Below are 13,070 nucleotides of genomic sequence, written 5' to 3' on the forward strand. Positions count from 1 at the left end.
AAAAAAGCAGGTTCCAAATTCCTAATATCTTTTATTCTTAGAAACAACATTTTCCAAATTCACAGCTCTTTCATTTAAGAGGAAAACTAAAAATCATTAGTACCATTCACTCCTAGGCATAACTGAAACTTCATCCAAGTAAGTCATTGTCTTCGTCAGTCTGTTACTGTTAGCCTGGGGTCCCTTATATGTGTAATTCATATGTCTTTAATAGGAACAAATGTCTGAAGTTCATTTGCAGCCCCCCAAATAGTCTGATTAAAGGCAATTTAGCCTCATTATATCATGTAGAATTTTTTCTACAGTTGCTCTTTGGAGATTCTGAACTGCTGTTTTTTCATACCCAAATGAGGGCACATCATGACTTTCTCTCCTCTGAGGTGCTAAACATACTCACAACTGCCTTTATTGGGTCCAAAACCAAACCATAGTTTTCTAAATCAAATCCATTACCATTAAAAAATATAATGCAGAAGTGCAAATTCTGCTTTGCCTTTGAAGCTGGTGAAATCAATATCACTGCATGGGCATAAATGAGAACAAAAATAGGTGCATATAAAAACTCAGCATTAATCCTCATGACTTATACCTGTATTCTTTATCATTCAGGCAAAATTCTTTATTTTATGTCAAGGGGTGAGTTAGGAGTGCAGGAGAAAACCTTCTATCTTTAGATTAGTTTTACATCTAAGCAGAAGTTGGGTATATATTGGTTGCCTTGGAGCAGAGGGTAAATAAATAGATTATATGCAGTTTGAGATATTTTATCCACATAGACTTCTATTTGTAACTTTTTGACAGAGCACAAAGAGGTATATATAAACCTAATGTACATAACAGTAACAGTATGTTAAATATGTATTAAAACTATGATCCTACAGTGTTAATTATATTTAATTATATCATATTAAAACTGAAAGATTAAGAAAATTAAACATTTCATCTGAGAGTAAATTGCATATAAATATAATTAAATTAATATGATTATAAAGCCATATATAATATTTAGCACTTATCTTTAAAGCATCTGACAGGTTTAAAGACCTATTTCTGCACTTCTTCCACAGCCATTGGCTCACAGACTTAAAGGGCAGAAGGGACAATCATGAGCGTCTAGTCCAGGGGTCAACAACCAAAATAGCAAGAAGAGCCATTTTTTCCAAATTGTTAAAAAAAAATCAGCAATTCAAGAGCCGCAATGCACGTGAATATGAGACGGTTGTTAACAAATAATGCCAAAGCAAATTATTTGTAACCCCTATTTTAGGAAGAGCGCACACACGCTGATTTGTAATGTGATACATGGTTACTGTAGGACATTCACAAACTTTTTACATACTCTATTTCCTCACATTTACATGTGTGTTTGTTCCAATGTCTTCCTGACTTTTACTCTGGGAGGATGCTGGTGGGAAGTTATCCAGTGTTTTGAGATCACATATAGTTTGTTATTTAGATATGAGTTGTTCATTTTTGGGCTTTTAGATGTTCTCTGTTTATCAAAAGTAATCAGGAGGGTTGGGATTTTTTTCCCCTTCCAATTATAGCGTCAGAAGCCACAAAGAAGAGCTTCATGCAGCTCCAGAGCTGCAGGTTGCAGACCAAGGAGCTAGTCTAACCTCTTGCACATTGCAGGCCAGGGAATCTCACTCGCTCCTGTAATAGACCCCTTACCTCTGGTTGAGATACTGAAGCCCCCAAAATATGGTTTAAAGACTTCAAATTAGAGAGCAAAGAAAAAAATCACTGTTTGTACTAATTTAAACCTGCAAATAACCCATGGACCACGCTGCACAGGAAGGTAAAAAGAAACAACAGGGTCTCTACCAATCTGACCCAGGGGAAAATTCCTTCCCAACCCCAAATATGATGGTCAGTTATGCCCGAAGCATGGGGGCAAGATCCACCAAGAAGACACCTGGGAAAGAATTTTCTATAGTAACACAGAGCCCTCCCTATCTTGTGTCCCACCATCAAGGAATTTTATTACTGGCCACATGCCATACTAGGCAGACCCATCATGTCAGCCTCTCCATAAACTTATCAAGCTCAGCCTTGAAGACAGTTAGGTTTTTTGCCTGTCTACTGCTCTTTCCAATTGGCTTCTGTGAGATCTCAGGGTATGCAGAGAATGTCAGCAATGGGGTTGATAGCCGCTGTGGACTCCAGGACAAAGTTGGAGGGGGCCCAGCTCTGTGGCCTGGAAGGGACGGGGCTAAGAGTGGAAGGGGTGGGATCTTGATCAGTCAGTGCTGGCTCCCCCTTACACACCATGTGGAACAGTGGAGCAGTGCTGTTGGCACTTCAAAGAGGCCCCAAGGCAATTGCCCTCTTTGCCACTCCCCTTCTCATCAGCAGGCTTGAATTCTGACAGGGCTCTAAATAATAATCTGCACATTGTCTTTGTGAGGCAGTTATTCCAATTTGCCAGATGTGAAAACTGAGGTTCAGAATTGTTAAATTAGGTCATGTGAGTTAGGCCACAAAAGGACTCTGTCAGAATGGGAACTCAGGAACGCTTGGCTCCCAGTCTTGCCATAGCACATTGAAGCCTATAGGAAAAAAACTTCCATCGGTCTTTGGATGAGTGGGCTTTGGATTAGTCCCTAAACACTTACATATGCTATAGTGATGCTTTTCACATCACTGACATTTCTAAAAAGTTCACTTTCATTTGACTTGGGAAGAAGTATCTAGAGTCATAAATGTTTTACATATTTTATTTTGTATATTTAAAACGGGAAATAAGCTTTGTTTCACTCGATACTTGTAACTGGCACTGCCAGGATCCCCTCACCAATATATCGTGGAAGCTAGTTTACTGCAATACTCATTCAAGTTGTCCATTCTGCAGCGAGCCACAGCAAATCCCTATCTTCACATCTAAATGACTATGCATTTCCTGACCCTTAGTCCTGTAAAACTTTACATATTAATGTAGTTTAATAAGCTGAGAAATGCATTAGCTTTTTAAATAAATCTTTAAATAGGGTAGTTTTAAATCAGAAAGATGTTCTGGTCTTAGAAAAATATGAGGACTAGTATTTGTCTAACAAGACCTTAAGACCCTGGGAAGAATTTTAAGGATTTTTATGAAGCACAGTATGCATTCTTCAGCTAGGTTTGGCATACTTTCAGTATGACTCCAGTGCAACTCATTCAGTTTATTTTATAATTAAAAACAAGGACATAGAAACAAAAATACATAATATATACCACTGGTGTTTGTAATAGAAACATCCATAAAGGAAGAAACATGTTCTAAGTCCTCTCATTACCCCAAAGGGAATTGCATCTTTAATCACACAAAGAACAACGGCGTTCTAATTTTGTTTAAAGTGTTTCAGTTCTTACAAAAACCAGATCAGGTTATTGTAAATCTAGAGCAAATTAGAATCATTGGCCTCTGCTCAGCTGTATTCAAGGGTACTATGTAAATCATAAATTTAATGGCATTCTAAGACACACATCTGTTTCTGTTTTGTAGAAGTTAATAATCTAACTACAGAGTATTTAAACACTACTTTCATTAACTGGAAAATTGAGAAAAATAGGAACTGCTATAAGTCACAAGGTGTTGTTGCATTTCACCATGAAAACTACATTGATAAAGTGCAAGTCTATATAGTAAATAGTTTTCTAAGATATTTGTGTCATTGTCTATTGCTTGACCTTGTGGTGCCTCTTTCTTTCTTCTAGAAAAATGTTGCTTAAACAAACAGAGCCCTACTGCTAACTAGAGTCTGCACCTGCACATGGTACATTTTAATCTATAATTTTAGTAACAAATGTATTTCACAGTAGGTGGTAGAAGATGCCTAAATTCCCCTTAAAACTAGATAGATGATGGTATAATGTGGTAAATATACATGCATTTATTTTTACATAATTAGCAATCTAATAATTCCAGCATTCTTACATTACTATTAATTTCTCCCACTGCTTTGCAAAAGATACTTTTGTGAGCAATGCTTACGAAGTTTCTGTTGCATAAAAGATTGATTGCTTATGTATATTTGTTTTTATGCATTTTATTTTCTAGACTGTTTACATCATCTTGGAAGTTTTCATGTTATTGTCTATACTGAATTTAATAGCTTAACCTTATGTTGCTAACTTACCTTGTGTCGGATCCATTCTATAGTTTGTGGCATTGTTCCAGCATAGCTCCTTACATGCTGCAGCTTTGTGTGGACAGAAGGGTCCCAGATGGTGTAAATCTCATTTTCAAATTTGGGCCATAGTTTTTAACTCCTGTTTATAAAAGTTCTTTTTTCTTTTTCAAAAAAATATGTAAATAAGTTGCCAAACAGCAGATCAGATGCCTATATACATATCCTTTAAAAAAATTCAGTTGGGTTGCAAGTGAAAGTAGAGTTTGGCCCCAGCTTTAACATATTGTGCAGTAATAAAAGACTTAGATGTCCAAGGTTTACTGTGATAAGATAAAGCCATTATTATGGTGACAGATTTTGAATGATTAATTCCATTGTGAACCCAGAACACAGTTGCAGTAAGTGGCAAAGTTCAAGCATGTAGAAGATTAAATTAAACACCCATTCATGAAAATTACAATGGCACAAATTATTTCATGATGGAAGAATTGCTCTCTAAAGAATCTATCAGAAAAGATCCAAGCCCTGGGAGGTCACAGATCTAGCTTCAATTCTTGTTCGTTTATGCTAAAATTGTCTAAACTACTAATGCTTTCCATTAGGCTGGGGATGCAGGCATTTGAATGACATTCATAAGTAACTGTATGAATATGTATCTCATCTCTCTGATCAGTACGACATTCTATGAATGGCTATATACATACATATATATATATATATATATGTATATGTGTATATATATATAATGCAGCAAGGGAAAGGGAATTGAAATATTTCTGCTTATGGATGTTATGAATACTGAGACAGGAAAATGCCACAACTCCTGTGTATCTATGCCTATTAAAAACTTACTAATACGCAGTCTCCACAAAGTTTTCAGCAGACTTTTTCAGCCAAGTAAGAAAGTTATGCTTTAGAATGTTGTCTTACTGATATTCTTATAATATAGGACTCTGATTCATGATATGCAATTTAAAAAGGTCTATGTTAGGGCTAATTTTCAACCGACAGCAGCTAGTGCTTAGAATGGGATGAGGAGTAGCATCTTAATTAATTATTTAATGTATTTTAATATTTATAATTAGAAGTAGTACTAGGCAGTCAATCAATGTTCCTCACAGTGGCAGTGCTGTGTTAATATCATTCTTTTGACTGCAGTATTTTTAGAAAGGCATAACCATACCTTCAATCAGACAGGAGCAGTGTTTGTCAGAAGTAAATGCTCATTTGAAAAAAAAAAAAAGATGGAGTATCATTGATCCCTCTACTTAAGTGATATTAATACTCTTGTTCTGCAAGTATTTGTAATGTATAACAAATCATTACTGAAACAGAGGCCTTTACAAGCAGTTTGTGTGAAACAGAATGACTTTCTTACAGCTGTTAGAATCACACCTGGTGGCTTGACAAAAGAATCATGATAAAACGTGAACTGGAAGACCTAAGTTTGGAAGGAAATCTGGATCTGATGCCCAGTTCATGCCAGTTAAGATTGATTACAATGCAGTAGTAATGTGCACAGTTGGTGAAGGGGAAGTGCTGTCTTCACTGCTGTTCTAGACTTTCTGACCAATGATCTCTGATACCTGCTCCAAAGGAAACCAGTCACATAACTGTCAGTAATACAATGCCAACAAGTACTGAAAGGAAGGGATATATAAACAGAACGAAATCCTTGGCAAAAACCACAAAGCAGAATCAAAGCAGGCATAAAGCGCGAACTGTAGATTTTCTAGCAGTGGTGGTGAGGACTACCTGGATGGCACAAAACCGGTTTAGAACCGGTCCAGATGACAGGGTAGTTAAAACATTACTAGTACTTTGTCTAGACTTGAGATACCACTAGCTGGAAAGTCTAGGATCAATAAGGTCTTACAAGGATTGGAGTAAAAGAATCCTCTCTGTTTGAGCTGTTTCTTTTCTTTTTTCTTCATGCTTTTTTTACTGTGGTATCTGAGAACAGTGGTATCTCTGGCCAACTTCATAAGGGTATTTAAGTGTTGCTGCACTCACGGTTGCAATGCCTAGGTCTCATTAAAGGGATTTAGATACTTACAAGCCAAAAGCCCACTCACAATTGGTGCTTAGCACACCAATGCTTCAATATCTTTACAAATCTTGGCCTCTGTTGTTGCTATTACAATTTCAATATGGGCTTTAGGAGTCGATGGGATGTCTGCTCTCTAACATGAAACGAGAAAAGGGATAGACTTCTTTATCCACATAGTCCCATATCTACTAGTTTTCCTATTGCACTTCCCCTGCCTTGTTAAGCTCTTCTTTACTGTGCTTGCTGGTGATGTGGAACCACAGCAGTTCCACTCCATGAGGGCTTTTCATTCCCACCAAAGATTGCTAATGGACAGAGGGAATGGCCTGGTCTACATTAGGCCGAAAAGTGGATCAAAAATATGTAATTCCAGCTATGACAATTTTGTAGCTGGAATTGATGTATTCTAGATTGATTTTTCTGGCAGTCCACACTGAGGAAGTTTGGTGGGAGAAACTCCTTGTGACAATGAGGAGTACTAAGGACCACTGTAAAGCCCTAATGGTTCAATTTAGTGCATTCCCACTAGGGACGCGAAATCAAATCCCAGAAAAATGACCCTGAAGAAGTCAATCTTTGGTAAGTATATCAATACCCAATGTTTGAATTAGGTGACATGTGGCCTTGTGGAAGAGAGGCGGTGAGAGAGAGAGGATGTGAGCAGTTGACCCATAGAGTATGTCTACACTACAGCTTGAACCACGTCCCTGAGCCCAGATTGAAGGACTTATGTCATACCCCCATCAGTACACGGCCCAAGACAGGGAAGCTAATGATCCAACTAGTGGACCAAATTGAAGATGAATCTTGTGCACACTCTACCTGAGATGTTGCATGTATACAAAGAAGCTGGACTCAAACTAGCATGTTAAAAGTAGCACTGTGGATGTTCTGGCTTGGGCTGCAGCTCAGGCCCTCATGTCACACGGTCTTCTATTATTGCTTCTATTTCTAAGAGCACAATTCTATAGCATATACTTCCATCATTTGTATTCCCAAATTTACTGCTCTGGGAATGACGAAGACAACTCTGTTGTCTTCTCATCATGAATAATCCTGTTCTTGATTAACAAAGTTGCTTCTAATATTACTAAATTAAATATATAATAATTTCTGCCTAAGAAACAACAGCTTGGTTGAATACAATTATTTTCATGAAGCTATTTAAAATTAGAAACATGAGTTTCTTCAGTTGGAAAAAAATCCATGGTAAAATGTTTGAAGCCCATCAATCTCCTTAACCACACAGCTAATGTGTTCCTTCTGTTTTCTTTGAATGAAATCACCATGAGTGGTTAGATGTTGATTTAACATAAAACAAATGGAAATGGGTGTTTCCTTAGTCATGTGTAGAATTTATTTTTAAAGAACAATTAACAAGTATTCAGTATAAGTCAATAATTTTGTTATTTCTTAAATAATAATATAGATTGTGAGTCATTAAAATTGCTTAGTGTAGTAAAATGTATATATAATGCAAATTCAAACTACACTTCAGTTGTTAGAAACAGCCACAAAATTTTCTTATTTTATTGATAGAGTTTGATTTTTTTCCAGGGGCAGTAAGAACAGTTATTTAGTGTAAAAGGATTGGCAACTGTCAAGATGTATTTCCAGAGTCTTAGTATATATATTTCCTACTGTGGTCTAAACCCTACACAGTTTACAATATTCTCCCAAGCATTGCATGATTGAGACAAGCAGAATTTAGCCCTTTTTAACATTCAGTATTGTGTATGAAATATTGAAGTCTGTATGCCAAATTAAATGTCTTATCACTATACAAGAGTTAAAGTAATTTCATTCTGATTATTACGCTATGGATTTACAGCTCCTTCCATTGATATTTGCTCATATTAGAACTAATCATATGTTTGTTGATATGTTATTCACAGGAATGTGTAGATAAACGGGAAATCTTTTACTAATCTTTACTTTTATTAATCTTTCCTACTTTCATGAAGAAAAAATATATCTGGGACAATACTAAATTATGTACCAATATATTTTAACACTTTAAATTGTTCTTTCATGAATATCCAGGCACACATCACAGTTTTATGATAGAATACACTTCAGCGCTGTCAACAGGGTTGGCCCTGTTGTATTTGAAATTACTGTTTGACTTATTTTGTTGGATGTGTTCAATCAACTTTTTGAAATATATTTTCCCAAGAACACAGATGACAAGAATTCTATCGCAAGAATTGTCATGCACCCTTTCATTAGAACATCTGTACTCAGTAAATTGTTTACTTGTGAATTATGTCAATAATCTGTAACAGTTTGCGGTCTTCAAGGCCCTGATCTGGGACACAAGTAACTTCCTGTGACTTTACAGGTATTGCTTGCCTTGAGAACATGCAAGTTGAAAAATAATGTTAATGAACCCTAATACAACAGAGCTGTGATAGTGACAGTATTTCTTAAAATAATGTTGATGTACACAATTTTGTTTGAATTTAAATAATCTGTGCAGTTTGCAATCCACGTATTTTGCAGTATTGTGCACTCTGATTGTAAACAAGAGAAACTGACTCATTTATACTTACTTTATGAACTGTACATTTTTATACAAGTGGAGTGAAACAAAAAGTGAAATGGTGGAAACAAAATGATTTGCTCATAATTATTTCAGTTTTAATTATCTAAAATGTTGGTAGCTGGAAACTGTTTTCAGATATGATTTTTAACCTAACAGTTTTCCTTTAATTTGTTTTTAATCATCATTTCATTTATACACATAACAGTGTATTTCCACATTGTATTCCATCTTCTTACTGGCAGCTTTGTTTACATAATTGAAGCAACCATAATTTTAAGTGTATTTTGGCACATTCCACAGCTAACAAAAAGAGTCATTTAAAGAAAAAGAATGAACTGTAACAGAGCTGGAAACATTACTTTAAGGACTGCAGAATCTTGTTCATACTCTTGGGAAAGGCTTATTGAAATCAGCAAGGGTAAGAAGTGCAGAATTGTGTCCCAAATTCGCTGCGTGGATATATTCTGAAGGAATGTATGAATATTTAACTGGGATAAAAATTAAGTAATCATGTTTCAGGGCAATATAGCTACCTATTAAGCTTATCATTACAATGAAGACCTAATCAGAATTAAGAAACGGAAAGTGGAAGTTTGTGTTTTCAAAATAGATGCTGAAAATTGAAAGGTTTTTATCTGCAGTTTTAATAATTGTTACAATCTGTAGCAAAGGTACATAAATCTTTATGTGAAAGAAATTTACCTCCCAGTGTTTCCTGATGAAAGGAAAAAAGTTAGATGAAGTTCAGAAATTGAATTAACATAAGTGAATCTCCATTGACTTCAGGGAATATTAGGAAAAGGCCAAAGTCTGCAGTCCAAGTACATCCTTATTCAGGCAGAACTTTCATTGAAGCTAGTAAACGTTTTGCCTAAGAATGGACTGCAGATTCTTCCCTCCCAAAAGAAAACAAACATAAAACTCCATCTATGTTGTAATGTTTATAGCCCAACCCTGCTCCCATTCACTGATTGCAATAAGAGCAGGAATAGGCCATCTGTTAATGGATTGTCCTCTTTTTTTTTCCATCTACAGCTGAACTTAGTTTAGATACACTACAATATCGGTATTAAATATAAATGTAAAATAGAATGTACATTTTTGCAGTTACGACTTTCTTTATAAAGATGTCTCTGTAGCAGGTACACCTTAACCTTTAAATACTGTAGAAGCCAGTTCCAGATACATGCACTTTTAAGTGGTATATAGTGTTGAGTAAGTTTTAATTTTTTTAGTCATATGAAAGGGTTTTGCTGGTTCCTGGAAATTATTTATACAGGTTATTTTTAAGCAATAAAGAGGCTTTCTTCTATTATATGGGGAAAGAGTTAAACTATCTGTACACAAAGGACTGTAAAATGCTCAAATGAAACTGAAAAAAAACCAAAACAGAAAAACACCACCATGGACTAGAATCTGGGCCTCTGTTTTGTTTCGTTTTTTAATTGAGATGACCTTTTAAGAACATTATGCTCTCCTCAACTCATGCTAAAAATATTTTTAGAAAAGACTATTGCATTTTTATGTAGAAATACCAGACTGTTCTTGCAACTAAAGTTTATATAGCTAAATTTAAAAAAAAGAAAGAAAAGAAAAAGTACATGGTAACAAGTTGATATATTAAGCAAGCTATATAGAGATAATGACCCAGATTTTCTGGTGTGCTGTGTTTGCTTTCACCTGAACAGCCAATGTTTTGGACCTAAAGTCATCATGATTGGTTCAGGGAGAATCTCTTGAGCACCAAGGTAATCCTATAGTAGTGTAGAGCCAAGATGGCTTTTACATCAGGTTGCCACAAGAAAAAAGGAATCCTGGCCAGTAAAAGGGAAAGTGACATTTGTGCTAAGCTGATCATGGGATGCATGATTGTCCCCCTGTGGCCACTGCAGCCTTGTATTAATGCAGAGCAGTCCATTAGCTGTTTTAAGCATAAAAGTGAACTTTAAGTTACTTTGCACAATGTTCTGGATTTGTGTTTTCATATCCCAGCTTTTGTCTGCTGATCCTCCATTTCTTTATATAAACACACTTCCTAATGCCAAGTTGCTTCTTGCTGAACTGGGGCCTTTGAATATTTTAAATGTCCTCATTTGAAGCAATGATACAGTTCTTCAGGATTTTGTAACTTAAGAATTCATGGAAAGAAAGCAACAGGACTACTGGATTGTCTCTGTACATCTAAGCCTACGATTGGTTCAACTGAATGCCCTCCTTAAAACTGTTTTAAGTATTGTTTATCCTGTCCTGCCCTGCATTCTTTAAGGTACCTCCTTAGTTGGGAGCGCTGTCTCTGAGTGCTGACGGGGGTAATGAGTAAGACGTGTAAGGAAATGTGCTCAGTGGACAAGAGTAAAGCAATTTCAATGCAAGGAAATGAAGGAAACAGACCTAGAAAATCCTGACTGCATTTGGGAGCCCGGGAGTCATTTTCCTTCCTTTGCTTATTTTTGCTCAGAGGCGGCAACGTGCTCCACCGGCTCACGGGCGGCTGCCTTATTGGTATGCAGATGGACGATCAAGGCCGTCAGTAGGCAGGTAAAGCGCGCGCGCCCAGGGGCTTGCAAATTCCCTGGCGGTCCAGGCGGCTGGGGCTGAGTGCTCTGCAGGCTGATGCACTCCGAGCGCAGCCCCCTTCCCCCCCCCCGCAGGCCTCGCCGGCTCAGCCCTAGGTAGCCAATGCGGGCAGCCGGCACACAAAGGAGGCAGGACGAGCGCTAAAGTTTCGGCGGCCTGACGCTGGTTCTGCAAACGGGCAGCGCTGGGAAGGTCCAGCCGGGGCTGCCGCGGACCTGGAGAGAGCGCGCCGGCGGGGCGGGGGGCGGCGCTGCCGGTCCGCAGCGCCGCGGGAGAGCCGGGAGGCCGGCTAGGGACACTCGGCCCCGTTCGCTTCGCTGGCGGGGCTCCGCGGGCCCTTGGCAGCCTGCCCGGGACCAGCTCCGTTGGCTGCGGCGGCCGGAGCAGCGCCGGCCCAGCGCCCCCTTCCCTCGTCCCCCCTCCGAACGGGGCGGCGGCAGCCAGCGGCGCAAATGGAGTGGAAAATGGCCAGCGGTGGCAGATAGCGCCAGAGATTAGCGGCTTCGCGTTTTGTGTTGAGCTGCCTCTAATCCGCTTCCCTTTGCCGGAGCCCCCAGCTGGAGGGGCGGGGGGGGGGTGTCCTTGGCGGCCGGTCCGCCAGGCGCTAATGTCCCTCTGATGAGCTGAGCTGAGCTGAGCCGAGCCGAGCCCAGGGGTGGGGAGTAGCGAGGGGGGTGGGGATGGGAGGAGGCGGCTGGAGGTGACTCCAGTTCAGAGCGGGCGGAGAGTCCGTGTCAGGATTTAGCAGTCCCCAGTCTAGCACACGGAGGGGCACGAGCGAAAGGGAGCTGGCGGCTCGACTCGCTGGGACCGCGCGCGTGTGTTGCACTCGCTCCCCCCCCCCCCATCGCCGCGCCGCGCCGCGGGGTGTGGGCTCCGAGCTGGGTTCCAGCCGATCGCGGGGCAGCGGCGAGAGGCGGCTGGGACGGGATCGCGCCAGAGGCCGGCGTGGCGTGTCACCCGGGGAGATGTAAATGAGGTCGATGCGAAGGAGAGAGGCGCAGGGAAAGGAGGGGGCTCCGCTTTGCCTAACCCGAGTGGGTCCCCGGGGCCCCCGCTGGTCTCGCCTTGAGTCCCCCACTCGGAATCGCTGCACGGAACGGACCCCCCACGGACGGTCCCCTCCACTGGGCTCGCCCCGTGGTCCGCCCCTTCGCTTTATTGTTATTTATCGCTGGCGGGGAGCCTGGCTCCTTTAGACCTTTCCTGCGGAGCGGCGCGTTGGAAGCGGCAGGAAAATGTTGACTTAGCCCTCGCCCAGCCGGCCGCTTGCAGCAGGAGCAGCCGCTTTGCGTACGTTGTCCCGGCTCGGCGAGCTGCAGCACCAGCTGCCTCCCTCTCGCCCTACCCTACCCATCCCAGCTTGCTGCTGCCCGGGCCCCGCTGCCTCCTGAACTAACTCCTCGCACCTTGCATGCGGAGGGGCTCGCCCGGTTCCGGGGTATCCGAGCGGGGAGAGAACCCGGCCCGCCTTCGGCTCCGCCGAGCGAGGTAAGACGAGCTCGGGGCAGAAGCCCGGCGGCGGCTCCTCCCAGGACCTGTTTGCTACTTGCGTCGCTGCTCTCCAGCCCTTTGCAACAGGGGATTCGGGGTGGGGTGTGGGGGGGCTGGGCTGGTTTGCTGCCCTTCAAGACCGCCCCGCTTTCCCACGGGGTATCCCCCGCTCCAAGGAACCGTCTCCGGCTGGCGGAGGCGGTGGGGAGAGGAATAGGCCCCCCACGCCCTCGGCAGTCTGTGTTTTTACACGCGATCGCCGCGTCCTGCTACTCCGCACCGGTTCAGT

At 40.9% G+C, this 13,070-nt stretch overlaps 1 protein-coding gene across 13 annotated transcripts in view; it reads left to right on the forward strand.

Annotated features, from left to right (window-relative positions):
• Window positions 1-13,070, forward strand: part of ADGRL2 (adhesion G protein-coupled receptor L2) — a 530,684-nt gene that overhangs the window by 304,158 nt on the left and 213,456 nt on the right. For 3 of the 13 annotated variants that reach the window (XM_075002840.1, XM_075002841.1, XM_075002843.1), the window contains exon 1: window positions 12,088-12,778. The exons of 2 other annotated variants lie outside the window; for them this stretch is intronic. The gene's annotated coding sequence lies outside the window, so the exon portion shown is untranslated. Of the gene's footprint in view, window positions 1-3,739; window positions 3,759-10,983; window positions 11,249-12,086; window positions 12,779-13,070 lie in introns of those variants that run through there. 8 more of the 13 variants (XM_075002837.1, XM_075002838.1, XM_075002832.1 and 5 more) reach the window with 7 other exon arrangements.

This window comes from Carettochelys insculpta, chromosome 9, assembly GCF_033958435.1.
Source record: "Carettochelys insculpta isolate YL-2023 chromosome 9, ASM3395843v1, whole genome shotgun sequence".
Lineage (NCBI taxonomy): Eukaryota > Metazoa > Chordata > Testudines > Carettochelyidae > Carettochelys > Carettochelys insculpta.